The 12,592-nt window shown below is 45.9% G+C and overlaps 1 protein-coding gene across 1 annotated transcript in view; it reads right to left on the reverse strand.

Annotated features, from left to right (window-relative positions):
* Nucleotides 1-12,592, reverse strand: part of TBX20 (T-box transcription factor 20) — a 126,675-nt gene that overhangs the window by 32,503 nt on the left and 81,580 nt on the right. The gene's annotated exons all lie outside the window — the stretch shown is intronic.

The raw sequence follows: 12,592 nt of genomic DNA on the forward strand, positions 1-12,592 counted from the left end.
AGTGTCTGCCCTCTCTAATGTGCCTTCCATCCACATCTGCCCTCTATTTCTGCCCCTTCCATCCACCATCTGCCCCAGTCTGCCATCTCTCTCTCCCCCTTCCATCCACCATCTGCCCTCTCTCTCTCCTTTCCCTCCAGCATTTGCCCTCTATCTCTGCCCCTTCCATCCACTGTCTGCTCTTTCACTCCCTTCTATCCACTGTCTGCCCTTTCTCTCTGCTCCTTCGATTCACCATTTGCCCTCTCTCTTTCCCCCTCCCATCCATTCAGGGTCTGCCCTCCCTCTCACTCCCCATTCCATCCAGGATCTATCCCCCCTCTCTCAATGCCCCCTCTTTTCAGCTCCCAGTTCCCACCTGCGGCTGCCCCTAGTTCCAGATCCATTGATTCTCCCATCCACCCCTGCCCCAGGCATGACCCCATTCTCCCTCCTGCTCACTTTTCAGACCCCAGTTCCAGATCCATGCCCCTTCTCCCATCTGTCTCCCACCCAGTCCCTTCTGCTCATCCAAGTCCCCCTCACCCCATCTGTCTCCCACCCAGTCCCTTCTGCCCATCCGAGTCCCCCTCACCCCATCTGTCTCCCACCCAGTCCCTTCTGCTATCCATGTGCCCCCCCCACCCTCACCCCATCTGTCTCCCACCCAGTCCCTTCTGCCCATCCGAGTCCCCCTCACCCCATCTGGCTCCCACCCAGTCCCTTCTGCTATCCAAGTGCCCCCACCTTCACCCTGTCTCCCACCCAGTCCCTTCTGCCCATCCGAGTCCCCCTCACCCCATCTGGCTCCCACCCAGTCCCTTCTGCTATCCAAGTGCCCCCCACCTTCACCCTGTCTCCCACCCAGTCCCTTCTGCCCATCCGAGTCCCCCTCACCTCATCTGTCTCCCACCCAGTCCCTTCTGCTATCCAAGTGCCCCCACCCTCACCCCATCTGTCTCCCACCCAGTCCCTTCTGCCCATCCGAGTCCCCCTCACCCCATCTGTCTCCCACCCAGTCCCTTCTGCTATCCATGTGCCCCCCCACCCTCACCCCATTTGTCTCCCACCCAGTCCCTTCTGCTATCCATGTGCCCCCCCACCCTCACCCCATCTGTCTCCCACCCAGTCCCTTCTGCCCATCCGAGTCCCCCTCACCCCATCTGGCTCCACCCAGTCCCTTCTGCTATCCAAGTGCCCCCCACCCTCACCCCATCTGTCTCCCACCCAGTCCCTTCTGCCCATTCGAGTCCCCCTCACCCCATCTGTCTCCCACCCAGTCCCTTCTGCTATCCGAGTCCCCCCCACCCTCACCCTGCCTCGTCTTCTCCCTGCCACCCGGTCTTTAAAAATAAATTGCCGACGCGATAGGGAGCGCAGCACCTCGTGTGCAAGTAAAAGAAGCGGATCCGATCATCTCATTGGGCCTTCCTTCACTGTCCCGCCCTAGAGGAAATAGGAAGTTGCGTCAGAGGAGGGCGGGACAGTGAGGGAAGGCCCAATGAGATGATCGGATCCGCTTCTTTTACTTGCACACGAGGTGCTGCGCTCGCTATTCGCGTCGGCAATTTATTTTTAAAGGGCTGGTGCGGGGGAGGGGCTGCCAGGAAGAAGAGCAGCGGGAGCGGCGGCACCCCCCTTTCTGATGACACTCGGGGCGGACCGCCCCCACCGCCCCGCCCTTGCTGGTCGGCAGCGCTTTCACTGACGCTGCTGCGACCCAGGTAAAAGATTTAAAGGCCTTTGCGGCGCGGGGCGAGGGTAAGCACCGCGGCGGCGCCCTCCAGAGGTGGGCGCCCCCCTGCGGCGCTTACCTCGCTTACTGCATCGGCACGGCCCTGATAACCGTAAATCAGAAGCCTTGATTATTAGTTGATGCCTAAAAGAGTTCTTCAGTACAGTAGTCCTGAATTTTAAAGCTTTTCTTGTGTTTTTTTTTAAGCTTCCACAATAAGTTTGGAAGTGAGCCCAGAGTTCTAAAAAAAAAAAAAAGATGAGTGGATTTAAGTGAAGACAGATGGAAGGGCCAATGGTGCAAGACAAGAAGCTGCAGGAAGTCATAAGGGAGAAAAACTAGAAAGGAAAATAAAGGCTAATTTGTCCAAGATCCAAACAGATGTTGCACTAAAGGTTTGATTGCCCTTAAAGCAGCATCTTCCCTTAATACGGTAACTGAAAAAAATGAAAGTTAAAAGCTAAAAAAGGTACATTGTGATAAAGGAACAGCAGAACCTTGAACAGCGAACACAAATATGTTCACTTAATAAACTGTTCTAGCATGCTATGCTGAGAGTAATCTCGCAGTGGGCCAGTACCTTTGGGGGGGGGGGGGGGGGAGGTAGGATATGAAATGAAAACATAAATAAAAGGAATGCAGTCTGAGGGAAGAAAAAGATCAGTCCTGGGCTTGGTCCTGTTTATTAATGTTCCAAGCAATATTGTAGAGGGGCTAGAAAGAAAAGTGTGCATTGTTTCAGAATGGACAGTTAGGAAAAAGAAGATACAATAGGAAGTGATCTAAGAAATCTAGAATGCTTGGCAATTAATATCTTATGCAAAGGGATACTGAGTCATCTGAGGTAGCAGTACGTGATGCAAGGTAAGAAGCTACTGTTCCATGACCTGAAAAGCGATTGGAGATGAGCATTTCTTAGTCTGTTAATGTGCCTTATACATTTTAATGTGCATAAAATTAGTTTAATGCACATCAAACTAAAAATTAAACCATGTAAAAATCAACAAATGTGCATTAAAGGTTTTGTTAACAAAAAAGTTTGAAACTGCAGAATATCGTAAAATGGGGGAAAAAATGTCAGAAAATGACCCAAAAATGAACTAAAATTTTGTTATGTGCACAACACTTAGAGATACCTTGTGGGGATCATGTCTATTGGTGGGGGGGGGGGGGGGGGGAGCAACAGATCTGATGTACCATGTTTCTGTAGTACAACAAAAGTGGTTTACATTTATTATAAACAGGTTCTAATGGATTTGCAATCTAAGCATTTTTTTTATACCTGGCGCAATGGAGGGTTAAAAGGGTCTTTTACAAAGCAGCGGTAAGCCCAATGTGGGCTTACGGCTTGCTGAAATTGAAGTACCACCCCCAGTGCATGCCATTTTTGTCGCTACAAAAATATTTTAATTTTTGTAGTGCCAGTGTGTTCCCGGTGGTAATGCTGCCCGGTGACCTCAATGGGTGGCGGTAAGAGCTTCCCCTGAAATGGCCGTGCGGCAAGAGCTTCACTTGCCACAAGGCCATTTCTTTAAAAAAAGAAAGACTTGCCTTTTACTTGCTGTGGTAGAAGGACGTGCATCAAAAACACGCACCAACACCAATGCAGGCCCCCTTTTGCCGCAGTTTCATAAAAGGACCCCTAAGTGACTTGTTCAGGATCACCTTGAGCTGGGATTTGAAAAGGCAACTAAATGAATCAAAATCTATTAGCTTACACATGTAGCCAATGAAAGTGGAACAAATGTACTTTTCTTCAACCATGTAGCATACAAGACAGCTAAGTTCACAGTAAGAATTAGGAAAGATTTGGATCACAGTTTATTGTATTGAGTTAGGACTGTCTGGGTATCATCCTGATGAGAGTGTAAAGCAAAGAAATGGGCGAGAAACAAATGGAATCAAGAAGTAAATGTTAAACTGAGAGGTACACGTGTTGCAGAAAGGGAGCAAAAAAATCAGTTTGGCATTTTTCCCCTAATTTTTTGAACTTCTTTCCAGTTAATTTCATAAATTTGTTTTAACTAAATGTTTTTCATGGATATTAGAACTTTTTTAATGTGCTCAAATCAACTTACACAGATACTAAGGGGGTCTTTTACTAAGCCAAGGTAGCGTTTTTAGCTCACGGTAGAAATCAGCTGGTGGTAAACACCGAGACGCCCATTATATTCCTATGGACATCTTGGCGTTTACCTCAACTGATTTCTACCACGGCTTAGTAAAAGATCCCCTAAGGGGTCCTTTTACTATGGCCCACTAATGGATTTAGTGCAAGTTAATGGTTATCATGCTCTAAGAGCCAGATTCCATATATGGCGTCCAAAAAATAGGCACCTTGGAATGACATGCCTAGCGCCGAGTCTATAGTAAGATGCAATTTATAGAATAGTGCATAGGCTGGGGGGAATGCGCATACATTTAGGCACGGCCATTTACAACACTAAAAACCTGGTGAAAATGCCTGAACTTAAATGTATGCACATTTCCCCAAATTCTATAGCAGTGCATGTAAATGTGATTGATGCCCCAACACGTTTAGGAGTCCTTTTACAAAGCTGTGGCAAAACTGAGTCTGCGCCGGCATCGGTGCATGTTTTTGACGCGCGCTGAAGCCCCCTTTTTACTGCAGCAGGTAAAAGGCAGTTTAAAAAAAAAATGTACGTAACATAGTAACATAGTAGATGACAGCAGAAAAAGACCTGCACGGTCCATCTAGTCTGCCCACGATAAACTCATATGTGTATACCTTACCTTGATTTGTACCTGTCTTTTTCAGGGCACAGACCATATAAGTCTGTCCAGCAGTATTTCCTGCCTCCCAACCACCAGCCCCGCCTCCCATCACTGGCTCCGGCACAGACCCTGTATAAGTCTGCCCTCCCCCATCCTAGCCTCTCAACCACCAACCCCTCTTCCCCCCGCCACCCAATTTCAGCTAAGCTTCTGTGGATCCATTCCTTCTGCACAGGATTCCTTTATGCCTGTCCCACGCATGTTTGAATTCCATTACCGTTTTCATCTCCACCACCTCCCGCGGGAGGGCATTCCAAGCGTTCACCACCCTCTCTGTGAAGAAATACTTCCTGACATCTTTCCTGAGTCTGCCCCCCAGTGGCGTAGCCAGAAGTCAATTTTTGGGTGGGCCAACAGGTTGGATGGGTGGGCACTAGACAGTGGTTTGCTGGTAAATGTTTAACAACAGGCTCTCGCCCCGGTCCACCTCTGCGCCCCCCCCCCCCTCAAAATTGCAGAGCTGGCTATAGCCGGGGAGAGAGCCTGGGGGGGGGGGGGGGGAGGCAATGCATTACTCTCTCCAGGAAAAAAAAAATTAAATGATCCCAGGTTCCAATCTAATTCATGTTTAATGTGGGATAATATGTCATAAATAAGTAAATAAATAAATATAAACTTTTAATGTTGAGCACCTGATTCTCAAAGTGGACATATTCCAAACACTATAATGAAAATAAAATGATTTTTTTTCTACCTTTGTTGTCTGGTGACATTGTTTTTCTGATCATGCTGGCCCAGTATCTGATTCTGCTGCTATCTGTCCTCTTAACTCCGTTTCCAGAGCTTCCTTTCCATTTCTTTACTTTCTTCCTTTCTTCTTCATTTCTTGCTCTACATCCGTAAGTAAAAGCTGGGTCCTCTGCAGACTTGACTGTCCAGTGGATCCAGCTTCTGCCTATTTTCTCCATCCATGTGCTGTTTTTCTCCTCTCTTCCTTTCCCTCATATATCCTTCCTCTCTCTTCCCTCCATCCATGTCAGCATTTCTTCTCTCTCCCTTTCCCTCCATCCATGTGCATCTCCTTCCTCTGTCTTCCCTCCCCTCCATCCATGTCCAGAATTTCTTCTTTCTCCCCTCCATCCATGTGCATCTCCTTCTGTCTTCCCTTCCTTCCCCTCCATCCATGTCCAACAATTCTGTCCCTGCCCTCCCCTCCATCCACCCATGTCCAGCAACCATCCTCTCTCCACTGCCCTTCCTTCCATCCATGTCCAGCAGCTCTCTTCTACCCTCCCCTCCATCCACCTATGTCCAACAACTCTCCTCTCCCCTGCCCTCCCCTCTATCCACCCATGTCCAGCAACTCCCCTGCCCTCCATTCATCTATCCATCCATATCCAGCAATTCTCCTCTCTCCCCTGCCCCCCTCCATCCATCCATATCCAGAAATTCTCCTCTCTCCCCTGCCCTCCCCTCCATGTCCAGCAATTTCTCCTCTCTCCCTGGTCCTTGTCCTCCCATCCATGTCCATCGATGCTCGTCTCTCCCCTTTGACCACCTCCCTCTCATTCCCTCTCCAGCACTCCCATTCCCCCCTCTGTCTCTCCCTTACCCAGTCTCCTAAATTCCTCCCCCATCTTTCACCCACTTCATTAGTCCCCCATTCCCCATACTCTGTACTTACCACCCCTCCCAGTCCCATCCTTCCCTCTGCTCACCACCCTCTGCTGAATAAAGAAGACAACGTGGATGCAGACAGCACAGCAACTCACTGGTTTGCTTGCTGTGCTTTAAGTGAATGGCGACGGCTGCGCAGGGGAGTAGAAACAGAGATTTTAAAAAAATGGCTTCCTTCTGTAGTTTCAGCGGCGAACTGGCAGGCAGCGGCACTAAAAGCATAAAGCAGCGAAGCTCTTCGATTCTGTCCTTCGCTTTCCGTTTCCTGCCCTCTTAGCGTCCCGCCCGCCCGAAAGGAAATGACATCAAAGGAAGGCGGGACGCTGAGAGGGCAGGAAACGGAAAGCGATGGACGGAATCGAAGAGCTTTGCTGCTTTATGCTTTTAGTGCCGCTGCCTGCCATTTCGCCGCTGCTGCAAGTCTGGAGAGATCAGCTGGGTGGGCGGGCGGGCGGGCGGGCCTGAGCTGAAATTGGGTGGGCCTGGGCCCACCCAGGCCCACCCGTAGCTACGCCCCTGCTGCCCCCCTTCAATCTCATTTCATGTCCTCTCGTTCTACCACCTTCCCATCTCCGGAAAAGATTCGTTTGCGGATTAATACCTTTCAAATATTTGAACGTCTGTATCATATCACCCCTGTTCCTCCTTTCCTCCAGAGTATACATGTTCAGGTCAGCAAGTCTCTCTTCATACGTCTTGGAACGCAACTCCCATACCATCCTCGTAGCTTTTCTTTGCACCGCTTCCATTTTTTTAAATGTACGTGCAACAAGTGAAGCTCTTACCACATGCCCATTTCGGGTGGGAGCACTTACCGCCACCATATTTTTATAGTGTCAGAAATGGTGTACACTGGGGGTGGGAACTACCGCTTTGTAAAAGGGCTCCTTACACTCTTCCTATGGCCATGCCCTCTTTTCAGCTATGCACGTTGGAATTTACGTGCACCTCTTTTTAAAATACACTTAAAACGAAGCATGCATAATTTCTAATTATTGCCAATTAGTGATGATATTGGTTGTTGGCCATTATCATCACTAATAGGCTTGTTACCCAATTGAGTAACACATGTAAATTGGTTGTGTGCACAATTTAACGTGCGCTACTCACCGTGCCTCATATAGAATCCGGGGGTAAATGGAAATATATACCTATGGGATGCATAACACTTAATGCACACTAATTTGTTAGTGTGTGTTAAATTTATTAGCACGCCTTTCTAAAAGGACCCCTGAATATTTTAAGATGCAGTAACAAATTTAGGGGCCTTTTTACTAAGAAGCAGTAAGCCCAACATGGGCTTATCACGTGCCAATCTGGAACTACCACCGGCCCAACACAGGCACCGGTGATAGTTTCACCCCCAGCGTGTGGCATTTCTGGTGCTGGTGGAAATATTTGAAAAATATTTCTGCAGGGGGTCACTCGATGGTAATCGGGCAGTGCCATGCGCTACCCAGTTACAGCTGGGTTAGTGTGGGAGCCGTTACCACCACCTCAATGGAGTTCTCCCTTATATGGTGATGAAGCCCCACCCAACGCATCCCAGGATGCACTAGGCAGGGCTGGGCGCCACCATTTTCAAGGTGGCACTAGAAGAGTAGGGAGTGTACTACTCCTTCCTCCAAAACTAAAGTATGGGGGTGGGGTGGGGAAGGGGGCTGCTAGATCACCAGGTTGGGAGGGCTTGTGTTTGCAGCCCACTGGGTCACTAGGGCTTTTTTTTCAGTGCAAAAAGGGATTAGGGAGGCTGGAGATCCACTGGATGTCCAGCCCCTGTGAACTTGTGTCAGAGTGGGTCGAGGCTCTTGTGTGTGTGTGTGGGGGGGGGGGGGAGTTCCATTGGGGGAAGGGGGCCTGCTAGCACACAGATGCATGCTGGATAGGGCTCCCCCATTCCTCCCCAAATTTTCACAAACCCTACCGCCAGCTCCAAGCTGGCATAGGGTTTGCACAGGCAGAGTGCCAATGTTTGGTATGCTGCCCGCTGATCATTGGGAAGAAACAATTAAATTCCTGTTTAGCATGCATTTACATGCTACTTGCGGTCAGAACCGTGAGCGTGTTGTTTCATGTGCTCGGGGGCTCTGATCATGTGGCGATACGAAATGTGGGCGCTAGTATGGTGCTAATAGCCTTTAGCACCTGCATTTGCTTCTGGTCATTGGCCCGTAAGGGTCTTATGCGGGTGCCCAGTTCAATATCAGCTGGGATCTTTATAAGTTTTTATGTCTTCTGTCTGGGCAAGCCTGGATATTCAATGCTGGGGCTTGTAGATAACCTGGAACTGAATATCTGGGTCTAAGTTAGCCAGTGAAGGTAAGTATTAAAAAAAAAATTGCTCACTGCTGTTGGCTGAATATTGACAAGTATATAATTTTAGATCAGACAGAGAGGACAGGAAATGGGAAGGATGTTTCAGAAAGTTAGGAGGATGGGGGGGATCGGGTGAGGTAGAGGTGGACAAATTTTTAAAAGTATATTGGCTGTAAGGTAGGGGGGAGAGAGAAAGAAGGTAGATCAGGATTTGAGGACTCTTTAAAAAAAAAAAAAGTATATGTTCTAGCTGCTGGGAAGGAGGGATGATTTTTTGTGGTAGTCAGCTTAGTTCAGGCACCAAAGTATGAATGTGATTATTCTAGTTAACTAAGGGAAGAAGTTATCAATGTTGGTTACCATTAATGGGTTATTTTGCTAAGCAATGCTACTGGAGTTTTATATCCTGCAAAATCCCTTTCCAGGTTCAGAGTGGGTTACAAAAACATAAAAACAGTCTCAATAGACAGCTTGTCTCAAAACATAACAAATTAGTATCAAATAAGATTCTCAAATAACCATGTCTTAACTTGCTTACGAAAGACAATATAGGTTGGACTTTGGCGAACGATTAAAGGAACAGAATTACATATCTCAACTGTCCAATAGTAATAAGATCCTGAATGTACTTGACTGTGCTTAACACCTTTACATGATGGAAGAGTAACAATAGACGCTCATAATTTCGAGTCCTTGTCTGCCCTCCCAACAAATTAACAGAGGGAAATCATCAGGTACATCCCCATATAAGGTTTTAAACACCAAACAGCATATCTTAAATTTAATCCTCAACTCCAATGGAAGCCAGTGTAGGTCTAGGAATAAAGGAGTCACATGATCAGATCTTGACTTTTGGTAAATTAATCTTGCAGCTGTGTTCTGCCCTGACCACAGTTTCTTCATACGTTTTCCTGATAATCCAGTATAAAAGGAGTTACAATAGTCCAGTAAAGATAACACTACAGCCTGGACTAATACTCTAAAATGTTGCTGATGAAAATAGGAGGGAACCAGGTGCAACTGTCTCAATTTAAAAAATGCTTTTTGAACCGAGAGAATTTGTGTGTGAAAACTCAAAGAAGACTCCAAAAGGTAATTGAATAGAAGCTGGAATACTATCCCTTTTTAAACTTCTCAGTACTGAGCTTTAAACAATGTTAATGACCACTGATGAACCGGTTCCATAACTTCTAATAGTCTACAAGTATTTAACCACAAGTCATGCTATTTTAGCACAGGATTCAATTTTATACAATGAGATCTACTCCCTTAGCAAGGTCCAGACTCCCTGTCCACCCTCATCCTCACCCCCTTGGCAAGCTACAGACCCCACTTCCAACCCCCCAACCCCCAGTCAGGACAGGCTTCCTTGAGCCTACCTAAACTCCTTGGTGATCCAGCAGAGCGATGGGGGCAAAAATGAACCTCACTCACTCCTGCCCCTAGTGGCTCCATGCTGAAAACTCACGGTACTACCAAAGTACTGCAAGGTTTCTGCGACTGGTCATGGCAGCTGGGCAGGAGTGAGTGAGCATCACTCCTGCCTGTATATTCCCCTAGACCACCAGGGAGCTTTAAGGTAGGCCCAGGGAGACCTAAAAAGGTGGGGTGTGGGGGATCTGCCCGGATGTTGTGCTTGCTTTTGGAAGGGGGGGGGAGGGAGTTGCTTTCAACTGAAAATCAGCTTAGCTTAGCAATCCATAAATTGCCCAGCTAACTTAGGCACTTGGGCAATCGCAGTGTACAAACCATGACCAGTGCTTTTTTTGTAGAAAAATAGGTGCCGGTACTCATTACGAGCGGGGTCACCACATATGGCTCCACCTCTATGATAACCACACCCACATTAGCCACACCCCTTATACCAGCCATGGCGCATATAAACAGACATCGTTGAAAGTATTATACTAGTATAGGAGAAAAGAAATAACGTGATTGTTTTTCATTATAAATAATTTCTGTAAGCTGTTACAGCTCCAGTATACCCAGTGCAAAATAAGACAGCAGATGTAAATTCTCAAATCGGACATATTCCAAACACTAAAATGAAAATAAAATCATTTTTTCTACCTTTGTTGTCTGGTGACTTTGTTTTTCCTGATCATGTCGGTCCCAGTCTCTGATTCTGCTGCTCTCTATCTGTTCCCTTAACTCCGTTTCCAGGGATTCCTTTCCATTTATTTGTTTACTATCCTCCTTTCTTCTTCATTTCTTGTTCTACATCCATAGGTAAAAGCTGGGTCCTCCGCAGACTTGACTTGAGGAGGTATAGAGTGGATCCAGTTTTTGCCTATTTTCTCCATCCATGTGCAGTTTTTCTCCTCTTTTCCCTTTCCCTCATCTCCGTCAGTATGCATCTTCTTCCTATTCTCCCCACCATCCATTTGCATCTCCTTCCTCTGTCTTCCCTCGCCTCCATCCAAGTCCAACATTTCTCCTCTCCCTAACCCTCCATCTGTGTGTATCTCCTTCCTCTGTCTTTCCTTCCCTCCAACATTTCTCTTCCCTGCCCTCCACTCCATCCATGTCCAACATTTCTCCTCTCTCCCCTCCCCTCCATCCATGTGCCTCTACTTCCTGTCTTCCCTCTCCTCCATCCATGTCCAGCATTTCTCCTGCTCTCCCCTCCATCCAAAATTTTGAGAAGGGGCTAGAGATTTGAAGATACTGGGATGGGGGGGGGGGGGGGGCAAAGCTCAAGGTTTACCTAGGGTGTCTAATACCATTGCTCCAGCCCTGAACAAAACTGCAGTGCCTCAATGGCCTTAATCATTGGTTTATCTGCTGTATGCTAGCATAGGATCTATTCAGATCTATCAAAATAAAGAGCAGACTATAGAAAGCCCTCTGCAGTCAAGCTCAAAATTTATATTCTGGTCTATAGCCAGTAATTTAGTTCATCTATTTCCTTGAAACCCACATCTGTTGGTTCTGACGCAAATTTTTAGTGCATACAATTTCGAAAAGTGTGTTCTATTTTGGTATTTGAACAAGTAACGTAACATTTTTAGAATGGTGCAAATCCTTCATCATTTGCACTATTCATTGTATTAATATTATTATAATATGTAATGCACATCATATAAACAGATTAAATCTCAGGGACATTTTCAGTTAAGTTTGTTTTCTATTAAATCATTAAGGTCGAATATTTATAAAATCATATTCAATTAGGTTAGAAAAGTGCAATTTCTGTCATCATGTCATGAAAGAATGTGTTTTTCTCTTACATCTGTTTTATGGAAAACCTCCCTCTATTGTTCCAGATAGAGGCCATTTTCAATAAGTTACACAATCCAATCCAATTACTCAATGGTTTAGTGCAGTAACTGACTCCAGACTAATTTAATTGTGTTAGGTCTCTAAAGATCAATTGCTACTATTTGGTTTTCTCCCCAAAGGCTCTTTAGGAAAATGTAGGCTTAAATACCTCAAGTTAAATCCAAGGCATGGCCCAAATTTCACACTCCTTAAGTCCTCATGATGCTATTTGCTGATAAAAAAAGACTTGTCTATTATTTAATGGGCTGGGATGTTTCAGCTGTCCTTGATCTAAGAGTTTGATATTTAAGAAATAAGACCGAAAACATGCACTTGAAATTCTGATTGGAATAAACCTTTTCCTTTCTGCAAACATATGGAATCAAACTGCATATATATTTATACATATCTATCTCTATCTATCTATATTCTATTCCTTTTCTGTTCTTTCACATTTTAATTATTATAAACCATGTAGTTTTTTTTAAATGTGATATAGCATGAGAACAGAAACATATAATAAAGATAATTTACTTGTAATAATCTTCAATTAAGTGTAAATATAAGATTAAAATTAATTTTTGATTTCTAGCGGTGACACACACTAATACCATTAACATGCTTTGGGCTCCTTTTACTAATCCACAGTAGTGATTCCCGGTGCGGCAAAAGTGACAAAGCCCATTCAATTCCTATGGGCTTCGTCACATTTGCCACATGGGAATCACTACCATGGCTTAGTAAAAGGAGCCCTTTATTAGTAAATAGATACCACTGCATAGAATGGGATCTACTCGAAATAACACATTAACCTATTAGTGTCCAATGTTCCCATATTATGCCCCCATATGGGAACGTTGGGCACTAATGGGTTAATGCACATTAGTA

The sequence above is a fragment of the Microcaecilia unicolor genome, chromosome 1 (assembly GCF_901765095.1).
Source record: "Microcaecilia unicolor chromosome 1, aMicUni1.1, whole genome shotgun sequence".
Classification (NCBI taxonomy): Eukaryota; Metazoa; Chordata; class Amphibia; order Gymnophiona; family Siphonopidae; genus Microcaecilia; species Microcaecilia unicolor.